Here is a 12,971-nt window from a genome sequence, read left to right as displayed (position 1 = left end):
TTCAGGGCAAGAGGCATCTTTCCCAACTCCCCTTGTGTCTTTCTCTCCATTGTAACAGCTGTGACTGTAAGGCCAACACAGATCCTTGTGGGTGCAGGCGGACTCCTCACAAGGCTTCTCATGATGACCTCTGCTGTAGGTTTGGGAAATTAAACAGAGACTGGGTCAAGGTTAAGGCCCATTAAGGTTAGCAGAGCTGACAAAGAAGGCCTTGGCTATAGAGGAAGGGGTTCTTTTGGCCACCATTCTTTGTGAGTTGTTTTTTGGGGGCCTTTTGAAACCATTTCCTGTGTAGTCTATTTTGGACTTGAGTTTCTATAGCAATAGAGAATCCTCAACTTTGTTTTCTGACAGAGCCCATCATGTCTAGACCATGATTCTGTTTCTCATGTAGCCCACGTAGGTTAAAGGTGCTGTTTTGTTAAGTGCTTTGCCTGTTTTGGTTTTTCCAGTGTGTCTGGAACAGGAACCTAAAACCAGCTGGGGATTTCTGTGAGATTGATGACCTTGAAAAAACTGTGAAATTCTTTCCCAAACTGAGATGGGAGTGTTTCCCCGGATAAATATAGCAGGGCCTCTACTTTTTTCCAGATCGTGCTCAGAGAGTCTTTGTGTTATAGTAGGAACTCCATGTTTTAGACTTGCCTGTATCTTGTGTGGTACCATGAATTAAAAAAAAAAAAAAAAGCAGCTTTATTGAAATATACACACCATACAATTCACCCATTTTAAGTACACAAATAACTTTTAGTATGTTCACAGAATTGTGCAACATTACTGCAAATCACTTTTAGAACATTTTCATTACTTCCAAAACAAAGCTGGCATTCTTTGGCCATTAACCACCAATCTCCCCCCACATATATATATGGATTTTCAAATTCTGGACATTTTATATAAGTGGAATCATATACGAGCTCTTTTGTAACTAATTTTTTTCACTTAGCATGATGTTTTTAAGGTTCATCTATGTTATAATATGTATCATGTATTTAAAAAATTATTTTTAGGGGCTGAGGTTATGGCTCAGTGGTAGAGTGCTCGCCTAGTATGTTTGAGGCCCTGGGTTCAATCCTCAGCACCTCATAAAAGTAAATAAATAAAACAAATTATGTCCAACTGCAACTAAAAAATAAATATTTAAAAAGAATAAAATAAAAATTATTTTAAAATTGCTTTCTGTTTAATTGTTTCTTTTAATTTTGTCCTGGCCTTTAAAAAAATATGATCATTTTCTTTTCTATAAATGTGGTGTTCTTTGGTGAATCACTTCTGTTTAGGATTTCTTGGTGAAACAAAGTGATTCTGTTAGCACTGGAATGTGTCTATTCTGACTTGCCACCATCATCTGATGAGGAAGTAAAACTCAAGGTCTGCAGCTTCCCAAGACAGATGGAGGGGGAGAGAACTCATCAGACAGGGAAGTTAGCAATGTGGGAACATTTCTCGGGAGTACAGAGCCACTGTCTTAGCGTTTGCAGGAATTTCATTTTTGCAGTTTAAAATGAGGTCTGTTTTCTGGGGGCTCTTCAGCTGCATTTTGTGAGCACCATGTTGGGTGCTGCCTCTATTCTTGTTAAAGACAGTGTGCTGTGTCTTCCCTCAGTCTTGAGATTTCTCTTATGTTGCCATTTGACCTACTTATCCTGCCAGGTGCAAGCACTCATATTTTGAGCCCCCCCCCCTTTCACCTTGTTTAAAGAAGCGATACATTCATTCTGGGAGTAGAAACTGTCCTTTGGCTTTGAAAGCAGAAATCAGAGTGCAGTGGTATATTCTGTCCTGGACTGATGGACAGAGGATACTTTTCACCCATGCTCAGTATAGGGAACCCAGCTTCGGAACCTTCTTTTTATAAATCATAAAAGCGATCCTTTAGTGTCTAGGTTAAAAGTTTAACCTATAAAAGGTGTTCCTTGTTTGATGTGTTTATTATAGCATTGCCTTATGTGGACTGTGAAACAACACCTGTCAAACGTTAAGACGCATGTGGATCTCCTAGGATCTTGTTAAAAATGCAGACACTGAGGTCTGGGGTGGGGTTCTGGTTTGGCAGGTAAGAAAGGTTCCTGTCTGATTCTAGCAGGTTCTTGTATTTCTCGAATGTTCCCAGGTCTGCTGCTGCTGGTCTACTAGATCATACCTTGAGTGACAAGGATGTAGTAGAGGGCTTAAGGGGAGAATCTGGATTTCGGCTTTAAGAAGGGTGCCTTTGCCAGTTCTGGATTTCTAAGGCTCAGGGACCCCTAGGTTCTCTCCTTTGGGGGGTGGCGCTCTCTTTGAGCCGGTGGTGGAGGCTGGAGCTCCTGCGCGTGCGTGCTCGCTCCTCTCCGCCAGTTGCTTAGAAACGCGGAGGATGTTGCTGTCTAGCAGCGGAGGGGAGGGTCACTCTCCCCAGACAACTTAGTGCTGGGAGCTCTTGACTGGCGGGTGCTAGACAGCAGAGACCCGGCATTCAAGGCTTTTGGATCTTCGAGGGTCGGAATGCTTTGAGTTTATCCTTATGCATTTAAAAATAATTTAAAACTACTTGAAAATAATTGCATTTTAGATAGTTATATAAGTACTTACATAGTATTCACTCTTTTGCCTCTTTTGACTTGCAAAACCTAAAATATTTAAAAATGTTTGCTGATCTCTCCATTAGAGGTGGGTTTTAAAAACTCATTTATAAGTCATAATAAAACATGTAGAAAACCAACTGAAACAAATGTATAACTTAATTGTTAGAAAAGCATACATCTTGACTGTGAATGTAGCTCAGGGCTTGCTTATCTGCTCTAGGTTGTGGGTTTAATCCTTAGCACTCAATGGTACTCCCTCCCCGACCCCAACAACTTTGTATCCACCACCCAGGTCATGAACTAGAACTTGGCAGCTATCCAAGGGGCCCTCCATTGCTTCTGCCCCAACCCCAATCACCTTCCTCCTCCCAAAGGTGACTTTCATAGTAACCACCGCTTTGCATTTATTTATAATTTTGTCACTCACCCAAGTGCATATCCTTAGGTGTTATGGTCTTGCCCATTTATTCTTCCCCCCAAAAAGTTGATATGTGTTTTAAGTCTTTCATGCTGTAGATTCTTACTCCATCTTCTTCTTTTCTTTAAAGGGAGGCTCGACCTATACAGTTTCCCAGTTCTGAGCTTTTGCTTTCTGTTTATTCAACATTCAGCTCACATTCTACATGTTCTTTGTTTTCGCTATTTCATACAAATTAGCACCTGGATCTAGAGATTTGTTGGACACAGGTTTGGGCCTTTTTAGCAAAACTTTAGATGCTGTTTCCCCAGAAGGTACATTAATGTTTGGTTGTCTGTCTTTCTGTAGGCTTATCAGCCACTGATAGCATAATGCCTGTATCTTTGAATTCATTAGAGGTTTCAATATGGTGGTATTCTATTTCTTTCATATTTTTTTTATTAGTTGGAATCTTTTATAAAGAGATGCTTTCCCTGAGCTATTATTTGTTAACTAGGGGTACAGTTAATGTAGAAAAGACTGAATGTTTGATTTTCCCCCTTTACTTACCAGTGTTTGAGATAATAAATTTGTTTCCTATTACCCTTCAAAAGTGAGCTATTATATTTCCAACATCATTTAGAACATGTTGGTTTCAATATGTTTGATGGTTTTAATCCATTGCAATTACTAGCTCTGTTAAGCTTAAATTATCCCATTATTGGTCAGTGGAGACTTCTTTGATTTGGCTGCTGAGTCTTTTTGATATGATTCTAATAGTCTGGTAGATTGCCTTGCTTTTTGTCATGGCAAGATATTTCTGGCTTATTTTGTGTATTCCTAGGCTTGGAATAGTATTTCAAAATATAATCTAATAGTATTTCAAAACTATAATCTAGGTACCTGGGATGCTTTTTGCTATGTGTTAATCATTGTTCATAGATTTTTGTAGAGAATATATACAGTAGTCCAACTTTACCATTAGTTTCACTTTCTGTGGCTTTATTATTTGTGGTTAACCATGGTCCGAAAATATTAGATGGAAAATTCCAGAAATAAACACTTTGTATGTTTTAAATTGCATGCCTTCCTGAGTAGCATGATGTAATCTCTTGCTAAACTATTCCATCCTGTGCAGGACATGACTCATTCCTTTGTCCAATGTATCCACACTCTATATTCTACCTGCCCATTAACCACTTAGAAACCATCTTGGTGGTTAGATTGATTGTTGTGATATTGCAGTGTTTGTGTTCAAATAACTTTTTTTTTCAGTGCTGGGAATTGAACCCAGGGTCTCACACATGCTAAGCAAATACTCTACCACTGAGTTACATCCCCATCCCTTTTTATTTTATTTAATAATGGCACCAAATTGCAAGACTAGTGATGCCAACAATTCTGATATGCCAATGAGAAACCACAAAATGCTTCCTTTAAGTGAAAACGTGAAAGATTGTCATAGGAAGAAAACATATAGTGTATATAGGGTTCAGTATGATCTATGGTCTTGGGCATTCAGTGGGGGTCTTGGAACAAATTCCCTATAGATAAGGGGAAACTAATGTATTTCCAGATAAAATGCTTTATTAGAGGATTTTAAATAGGGGAAAATATGATCTTATTTATGCCATTGAAAGATCATTCCACTGAGGGAGAATGACTGTGGGGGTGGGGGGAAAGCAGGAAACCCATTAGGATGTTGCTGATGTCTAGGAGAGAGGTGATAGACAGAACGGACATGAGAAATGGGAGGTAGTACTGTAAGTGGATTCAGGGAAAGAGGAAAAGACTAAGTTCCTGGTTTGGGTCATTTGGTGGATGATGATGCTGTTCGTCTGGAGACTGGAAAGCCTGGGGAAGGAGCAGGACTATGGAAGGGAAACTGAGTTGGCTTTGACCATGTTAAGTTTGAAACTACACATCTAGGGGCAGATGCCTCCTGATGTTGGATATAAAAACCCAGAGCACAGATAGAGGCAAGATCAGGCTGCAGCTATAGATTCCAGAGTTACGAGCACATCCATGGCCCTGGAGGAGGTAAGGTCTTCCAGAGAAAGTGAGATGAAGGAGAAGGGAGGAGGGTCAGGTTCTGATCTATTTCTTGGGGAGCTGGAAGAGGAGACTCCTGTAGAAGGGCCTGAGAAAACAGGCTACTATTTTTTTTAAGGTGGAGAGAAGAGGTAAGAGACTGTTACTCTATAACATTTAAAAATTATGGACTGAGTATAGGGTTCACTGGTAGAGTGCTTTTATAGCATGCACAAGGCCCTAGGTTCAATTTCCAACACTGCCGGAAAAAAATTATGTAAAAGAGGTAATTGCTATTTTAGCAAGAGGAAGACTTCATCTTTAAGTGAGCTAGACATCAGGAACATTAGAGACCAGAAGACAGTTAAAAGGTTTCTTTAAAGGGGTGAAAGAAAAAAAATCTGTCAACACTGAATCTATAACCAGCAAATACCTCTTTCATGGATGACTAGATTTAAAAACTCAGAAAAAAAATTAAGAGTTAAAAAAACAAACAAACAGAAGTGAACAGGAAAAAGAATTAAAAGAGTTATAGCCAAGAGACAATACCATAAGGGAGTTCTTCCTACTGATAAGAAATACTGTCAGATAAACTGAGTGTGGTGGCACACACTAATAATCCTATCGACTCATGAGGCTGAGGCAGGAGGATCACACGTTTGAGGCCAGCCTCAGCAACTTAGCAAGGCTCTGAGAAATTTAGTGAGACCCTGTCTCAAAATGAAAAAGGGCTGGGGATTGGGGATGTGGCTCAGTGATTAAGTGTTCCTGGGTTAAACCCCCAAAATCAAAAAACAGAACTCAAACCCCAAACCAACAACTAAATCCCTATCAAATAGGAAGCTGAATCTTTAGGAAGGAATGAAAAACACCAGAAATGAGAAAATGTGTATAAATAGAAAGGCTATCCTTTATCCATCAACTTATTTAAAATATACTTAACTGTGTGAATCATAAGAATCTTACACTTGTTCTGTTTCTCCTTCTTCCCCTTTATGTTATGTAATATATATATAGTGACAACAGGAAGAATGGGGGTGGTGAATGAAACTGTGATGTTTGCAAAGTTCTTACATTTTATGTGAAGTGGTGTATTAACTTGAGGTAGATTCCAAAGACTTAAGGGGATATAGTCACATGTTGCTTAATGAGGATACAGTTGACAAATGCATTGTTAGGAGATTTTGTCATTGTTTAAAATGTGCTTACCCAAACCTAGACTGTAGGGTTGGTTCCTTGATGTGGCCTCAGGATACAGCCAAGAGAGAAGATAGCAAGGTAAAGTAGTGCACATCTGTAATCCCTGACTCAAGAAGGCCGAGGCAGAAGGATCACAAGTTCTAGGCCAACCTAAGCAATTTACCAAGACCCTGTTTCAAAAATAAGATAAAATAAACAGGGCTGGGAATGTAGCTCAGTGGTAGAGTACTCCTGGGTTCAGTTCCCAGTATTGAGAGGGGAAAAAAAGTGAAATGCATATTCTCTGAGCCAGCAATTTCACTTTTAGGAATGTCTCCTTCAGATATACTTGAATATATGCAAGATGACATATGTAGCTGTTCACTATAAAAAATGCAAATCGGGTCGGGGATGTATGAGACTGCTGCTAATATAACATGGCATACTGTTTTATAGTAAATGTAAAATAAAATAAGTAACAGGAGTACATCCTAATGATCAAAGTATAGTATAGTAAAATATATAAGCTAGTAGTATAGTCATTCATTATCATCATCGAACATTATGTACTACTGTTCATAATATATAGGCAACCAGTAGATTTGTTGACATCAACATCACTACTAATTTCGACATCACTATACAATGGGAATTTCTTGACTCCATTAGAATTTTATGGGGCCACTCTCTATCTGTGGTCCATGGACCAAACCCCCACAGTGCACTTCTGTACAATGTCAACGTTAAGCGGAAGCTCTTAGAGTATGGTACAAGGACTTTGTGGGGGCAGTCCTTGAAACCCATTCAGGAGGTCTGCAAAGTCCTCCCTTTTCCAAATGCATATCTGTGTGAGGCTGAATTTTCTTCACATATGTCAACCAAAGAACATATGGCAACAGATTGCACAAGCAGATATGAGAATCCATGTGTCTTTTATTAAGCTAGACATTAAAAAGATTTGCAAAAATGCAAAAGAGTTAATTTTTTTTGGAAAATCTAGTTATTTTTTATAAAAATGCATTATTTTGGTTAACATGAAATGGCTTTATCATTTTATTTTAGTTAATTAAAAAGAAGTAGTTTAAGCTTTTCAGTTTAATTTCTAGTAGATATAACCCACATAGAAGCTCATGGGGGTCTTCAGTACTTTTTAGGAGTATGACCTGAAACTAAACACTTGAAAATTATTGCTTTGGACAACTGCTCAAAAATAATGCAGTGAACCGGGTGCGGTGGCACACGCCTGTAATCCCAGTGGCTTGGCGGGGCTGAGGCAGGAGGATTTCGAGTTCAAAGCCAGCCTCAGCAAAATCGGGGTGCTAAGCAACTCATTGAGACCCTGTCACCAAATAAAATACAAAATAGGGCTGGGGATGTGTGAGTGCCCTGAGTTCAATCCCTGATATCCCCCCATAATAATAATAATAATAATAATAATGCAGATAATGGCACTGCACTCTTCATTATAAAGCTGGTACAACCCACATGCCCAGGAGTGGATGGATGGATAAACAAGGTATGTATATACATTCAACAGGATTTGTGAATCATAAAAACAAATGCAGCACTGATATGTGCTTTCATATGGATGAGCCTTGGAAACATGAAAAAAAACAGAGAGAAAAAGGCACATATTCATGATTCCATTTATATGAAGTGTTTAGAATAGGCAAAGGAACAGAGGCAGCAGATTGGTGGTTGCCAGGTGCTGAGGGAGAGAACGGGGAGTGCTGCCTGATGGATATGGAGTTTTATTTTGGAATCTTGCTACATTGCCCAGGCTGACCTTGAACTCTTGGGCTCAGGCAATGGAAATGTTTTAAGACCAGAGAGAGGTGGTAGTTGCAGAACATTGTGATGTAAAAAAATATTATTGAATGTACACTTTATTATTTAGTTTGGTTTATTTATGTATTATTATTATTATTTGTGTGTGTGTGTGTGTGTGTGTGTGTGTGTGTTACTAGAGATTAAACTCAGGCACTTGACCACCGAGCTGCATCTCCTTTTTATTTTATTTTGAGACAGGGTCTTGCTAAATTGCTCAGGCTGGCCTCAAACTTGTGATCCTCCTGTTTTGGCTTCCTGAGTTCCTGGAATTACAGGCATGCACCACCACACCTGGCTGAAATGTATATTTTAAGATGGTTAATTTTGTGTTATATAAATCTAACCTTGATGAAAAATATGACAAAATATTGTTAAAAAGATAGCAGACAGGGGCTATGGCTGTGGCTCAGTGGCAGAGCACTTGCCTAGCATGCAAGAGGTGCTGGGTTCAATCCTTAGCACCACATAAAAATAAACAAATGAAATAAAGGCATGCTGTCCAACTACAGCTACAAAAGCAAAATTTATATAAAAAAAGAGTAGAGAATTTAAACTATAAAAGCTATTTAGTTAATTTAAAAGAAGACAGGAAAGGAGAAACAGGAACAAAACCATGTGGGATAAACAGAAAACAAAGAGCAAAACGGTAGAACTAAACCAAATCCTATGTAGAATTACGTTGTTCTGCCACTCAGCCATTTCTCTTCTAGGCATTTAACCAAAGGAAATGAAAATATTTGTCTTCAAAAGAAGACCTATATGTGGATGTTCATAGCAACTTTACTTGTAATAGTCAAGAACTCGAAACAGGACAGGTTCATCAATAGGAGAATGGATAAATGAGGTGTGAACTACAATGAACTACAACTCAATGATGTAGCACAAACTACTGGTATGTATACCCTTTTACTGGTATATTTACCATTTTAAGTGTACAGTTGAGTGGTAGAAAGCACATTCATACTGCAGGGCAATCATTACCAACATTCACCTTCAGAACTTTTTCATCAACTAAACTGAAGCTCTGTACTCATCAAATAGTTACTCCCCTTTCTTCCCACCTCCTGCTCCTGGCAACCACTGTTCTACTTTCTGTCTCTATGATTTTGACTAAATGCCTTGTGTAAGTGGAATTATACAGTATTTGTCTTTTTGTGACTGGTTATTTCACTTAGTCCTCAAGGTTCATCCCTGTTGTAGCACAGTGGTAAGAGAGCCGCCTTCCATGTTGTAGACCATGTTGAAGTTTCCTTCTTATTTTTTTCAATATATATATTTTTAATTGTTGATGGACCTTTATTTTATTCACTTACTTATATGCGGTGCTGAGAATCTAACCCAGTGCCTCACACATGCAAGGCAAGTGCTCTACCAATGAACCACAGTTCCAGTCCAGATTCCTTCTTCCTTAAGGCTAAATAATATTCCATTTTGCTGTGTTTTGCTTACTACTTATCCATCAGTGAGTTTGAGGGTTGCATCCATGTTTTAGCTATTGCAAACGATGCTGCTGTGATCATGGAAATACAGCTATCTCTTCAGCACCCTTTAAAAATTCTTTGGGGTATATATCCTAAAATATAATGGATGGTCCTCCTATTTTTAATTTTTTTCTTTTTCTTTTTGGCGGTGCTGGGGATTGAACCCAGGGCATTGAGCATGCTAGGCAAGCACTCTACCAACTGAACTATATCCCCAGTCCCACTAGTTTTAATTTTTTGAGGAACTGCCATGGCGTACTCCACAGTGGTTCTACCATTTTGCATTCCCACTGACAGTGCACAAGGGTTCCAATTTCTGTTGCTGTCAGTTGTTATTGCCTATTTTTGCCCCTGATATTAGCTATCCTAATAAATGTGAAGTGGTTTCGCAGTATGTAAATTTTAGAACAACCGTCACCATAACATCCCAAACAAATGTCATATCTAGTTGATGAAAGGATTGCTGAAGTGTTTAGGGGTAAAGTGTTTTGATATTCACCGTTTACTGTAAAATGCATCAGAATAGGTCAGATTGATGATGGGTGAATGGATACGTGACAAGGCAACAAGACAAATATTTTTTAAAAAAGTGGATAATTGTAGTGTCTAGGTTGTGTGTCTATGCATACTTACTGTAGGATTCTTCCAATTTCTTTTTATGTCTGAACACATTCATAATAAATAATTTTGGAGAGATTTTCTTTGTCTTAAAGCTTAGCTGTGAAAGACAGATTGTTTTAGTGGCTTGGGGACCCAAAGGGCTGAGAAGAACCCTCCAGCAATGTAGAAGCTCTTGGGGAGATGGTGTAGAAACAACCGACTTGGAATTAGGACCCCGGAGATAGGTGTGTTGGGGTGGGAGGGGGAAAGAACAAAGGGACCCAGGGACCCCTGAAAGCACAGTGAGGAAGTAGGATGACATCTAGAAGGAATCTACCCTTGAATGTCCACCTGGCACAGACAGGAGAGGGGATTTCATACACCACTGTTTTAAGCACTTGAAACTGTAGTCAAGATAGAGAGGTAAACTAGGAAAGGTCAGGGGGCCACCTGGGCAGGATCTCCAAATGCCATGATAGTACTACATCTTAGAGTTTGGTTCCCAGGATTGTAAATTCAGAAACTTAACTGTCTAAGTGGCCCTGTGTACGCCCAAATCCTGCTAGCCCAAGTCACAGGAAATCACTGCACAAACCAGAGCAATGTGACATGGAACTTCCAATTGGCTCAGATGCTTGGGGCATGCCCATCCCCATCACTTAGACTCTGCAAGTGTTTACATTTTCCTCTATTTGCCTGGTCATCTTGCCGTACACCTGTCTACCTATCAATCCATCCTGTTAGGATGATTTCAAAGTAAATTGCCATGAGAGTGGCCATTGCCTTCTCTCTCCTATGGGCATGGGAAGCAAGTATTTTCAGTTTGGTGAGCAGAGCAACACAGCACAGGGAGTGAGTGGGAGGATGTCTCAGTGGCTAACATCATTGAATGTGGCCAGATTGGTGCCTGATAGTTCCACTGGAATGTCCCTCTTAGATGAATCATTGGTACACTCTCTCCCAGATGGGGCTGGAGACACAGTTTCACATTCTTGACCCTTGGTCCCTTTTCTGAACTCCAGGCCTCCAGATGCCATGCTGCTTGTGCCATACTAAATCTAGTTAGTGAATTATTTCTCCATGTGACCCAATGGTTAGGTTGAGACTTCTTAAGTCAATTATCTCATGAGTATTTTTTTTTTAATATTTATTTTTAGGTGTAGATGAACACCACACAATGCCTTTATTTTTATGTGGTGCTGAGGATCGAACCTGGGTCCCGCCCATGCTAGGCGAGTGCTCTACCGCTGAGCCACAATCCAAGCCCTTCTTGAGTATTTTTTTTAAATGTTTTTAGTTGTAGGTGGACACAATACTTTTATTTCACTTGTTTAGTTTCATGCGGTGCTGAGGATCGAACCCAGTGCCTCAGATGTGCTAGGCAAGCGCTCTGTCACTGAACCACAGCCCCAGCCCTCATGAGTATTTTTCATGATTTCTTAATCACACCTTTGTAAGCCACCTGTAACAGGAATAAAGGGGAGATAAATAACTCATGGTTGGGAGAGCTCAGAAAATGGAAGAGGTAACTATGGTGGCAGACAGCCAGGTGCCACACTATCTATGGGTTCAGTTTGGATCTTTTCCTATGAGTTTTTCCTGCCTTCCACTTACCCATCTCAGCTGGTATATGGAACCATTTTTGATATCTTGAAATTTTTTTTTCCTGTACAATTTATTCTTACAATACCTCTTTGGTTTGAGCTAAAACAAATCTCCAACATCGCTAGTGTTGAATCTGATGGGATTTTCTCTCATCTCAGATATAACCCCTAAGCATTATTTATCTGATGGGCAGATAGAAAACTTTAAAACATGCCTACTTTGACTAATGGAGGTATTGGGTGCATTTGTCAAATTTCATGTCAAAATATTTCATGGAAAAAATCCTAAACGAATACTAAATCTAGTTGGTGAAATACAAGCTGAAGTGGTATTCTGATATCTGCAACCTACTTTGAAGTTATAAAAATAGGATGAATTTAGGAGGTATTCATTTTAGACAGTAGAGAAAAGGATCTAAAATTCTAGGCTGCATGTGTTGGGGGAAACAGGGGGATGTTAGTCAAAAGACATAACATTTATTTAGACAGGAAGAATATGTCTTATTAGACTAGAAATGTCACTTAGTGGTAGAGTTCTTTTTTTTTTAAATAGATAGAAGGGTTTTTAAAAAATATAATATTTATTTTTTTAATTGTTGATGGACCTTTATTTCATTTATTGTTTTTAAGTGGTGCTGAGGATGGAACCCAGTGCCTCACATGTGCTAGGCACATGTGAGCTGAGCCACAACCCCAGCTCTAGGTATATGGATTTTCTGTTCAAAATTAGATAGATTATGAACAGAAAGAATACAGAACAATATGAAACAGTATTTGTTTATTCTAAGAGGAAGTTTATTATCAAATCCTTCTCCTTTCACAAAGATAGTCAGGCAGACCCCTTCCTAAATGGGGTGTTTTGGGGTGCAGAGAGCACTGTCTTTCAGAGCACACTCTGCAAAGGTGGTGGCCGTGGGATGGCTGTGGGAGTCAGATGGGCTCCCTTACCAGAGCATCTCACTTCCCTGCGGTTTCCTTCCTTCTCATTACTGAGTTGTTAGGAGTGGAGAGAGGTGCTCTGGCTTTGATCTAGAAGGCCCTTCCGCAAAAAGTACTTAATAAATGAGAACACAGTTCCATTATCCATTTTGAAATGGGGCCTCTGTCTGTCTGTAAGGATGTCTGGAGAATGAAAATGTAAACACAGAATTAGGAATCCAAACATGAGTGCAATTTTCATCTGCCATCAGTTTACTGCTCTGTCTTTTGAGATGCTATTAAAAATGCATGCAGGATGTGAGTGAGATAAAACACATCAAGATTCAAGTTGACTCTAATTTACAAC

The sequence above is a fragment of the Ictidomys tridecemlineatus genome, chromosome 8 (genome assembly GCF_052094955.1).
Source record: "Ictidomys tridecemlineatus isolate mIctTri1 chromosome 8, mIctTri1.hap1, whole genome shotgun sequence".
NCBI lineage: Eukaryota > Metazoa > Chordata > Mammalia > Rodentia > Sciuridae > Ictidomys > Ictidomys tridecemlineatus.
The sequence above is the reverse complement of the archived record's forward strand: the minus strand, read 5'-3'. Positions refer to the sequence as shown.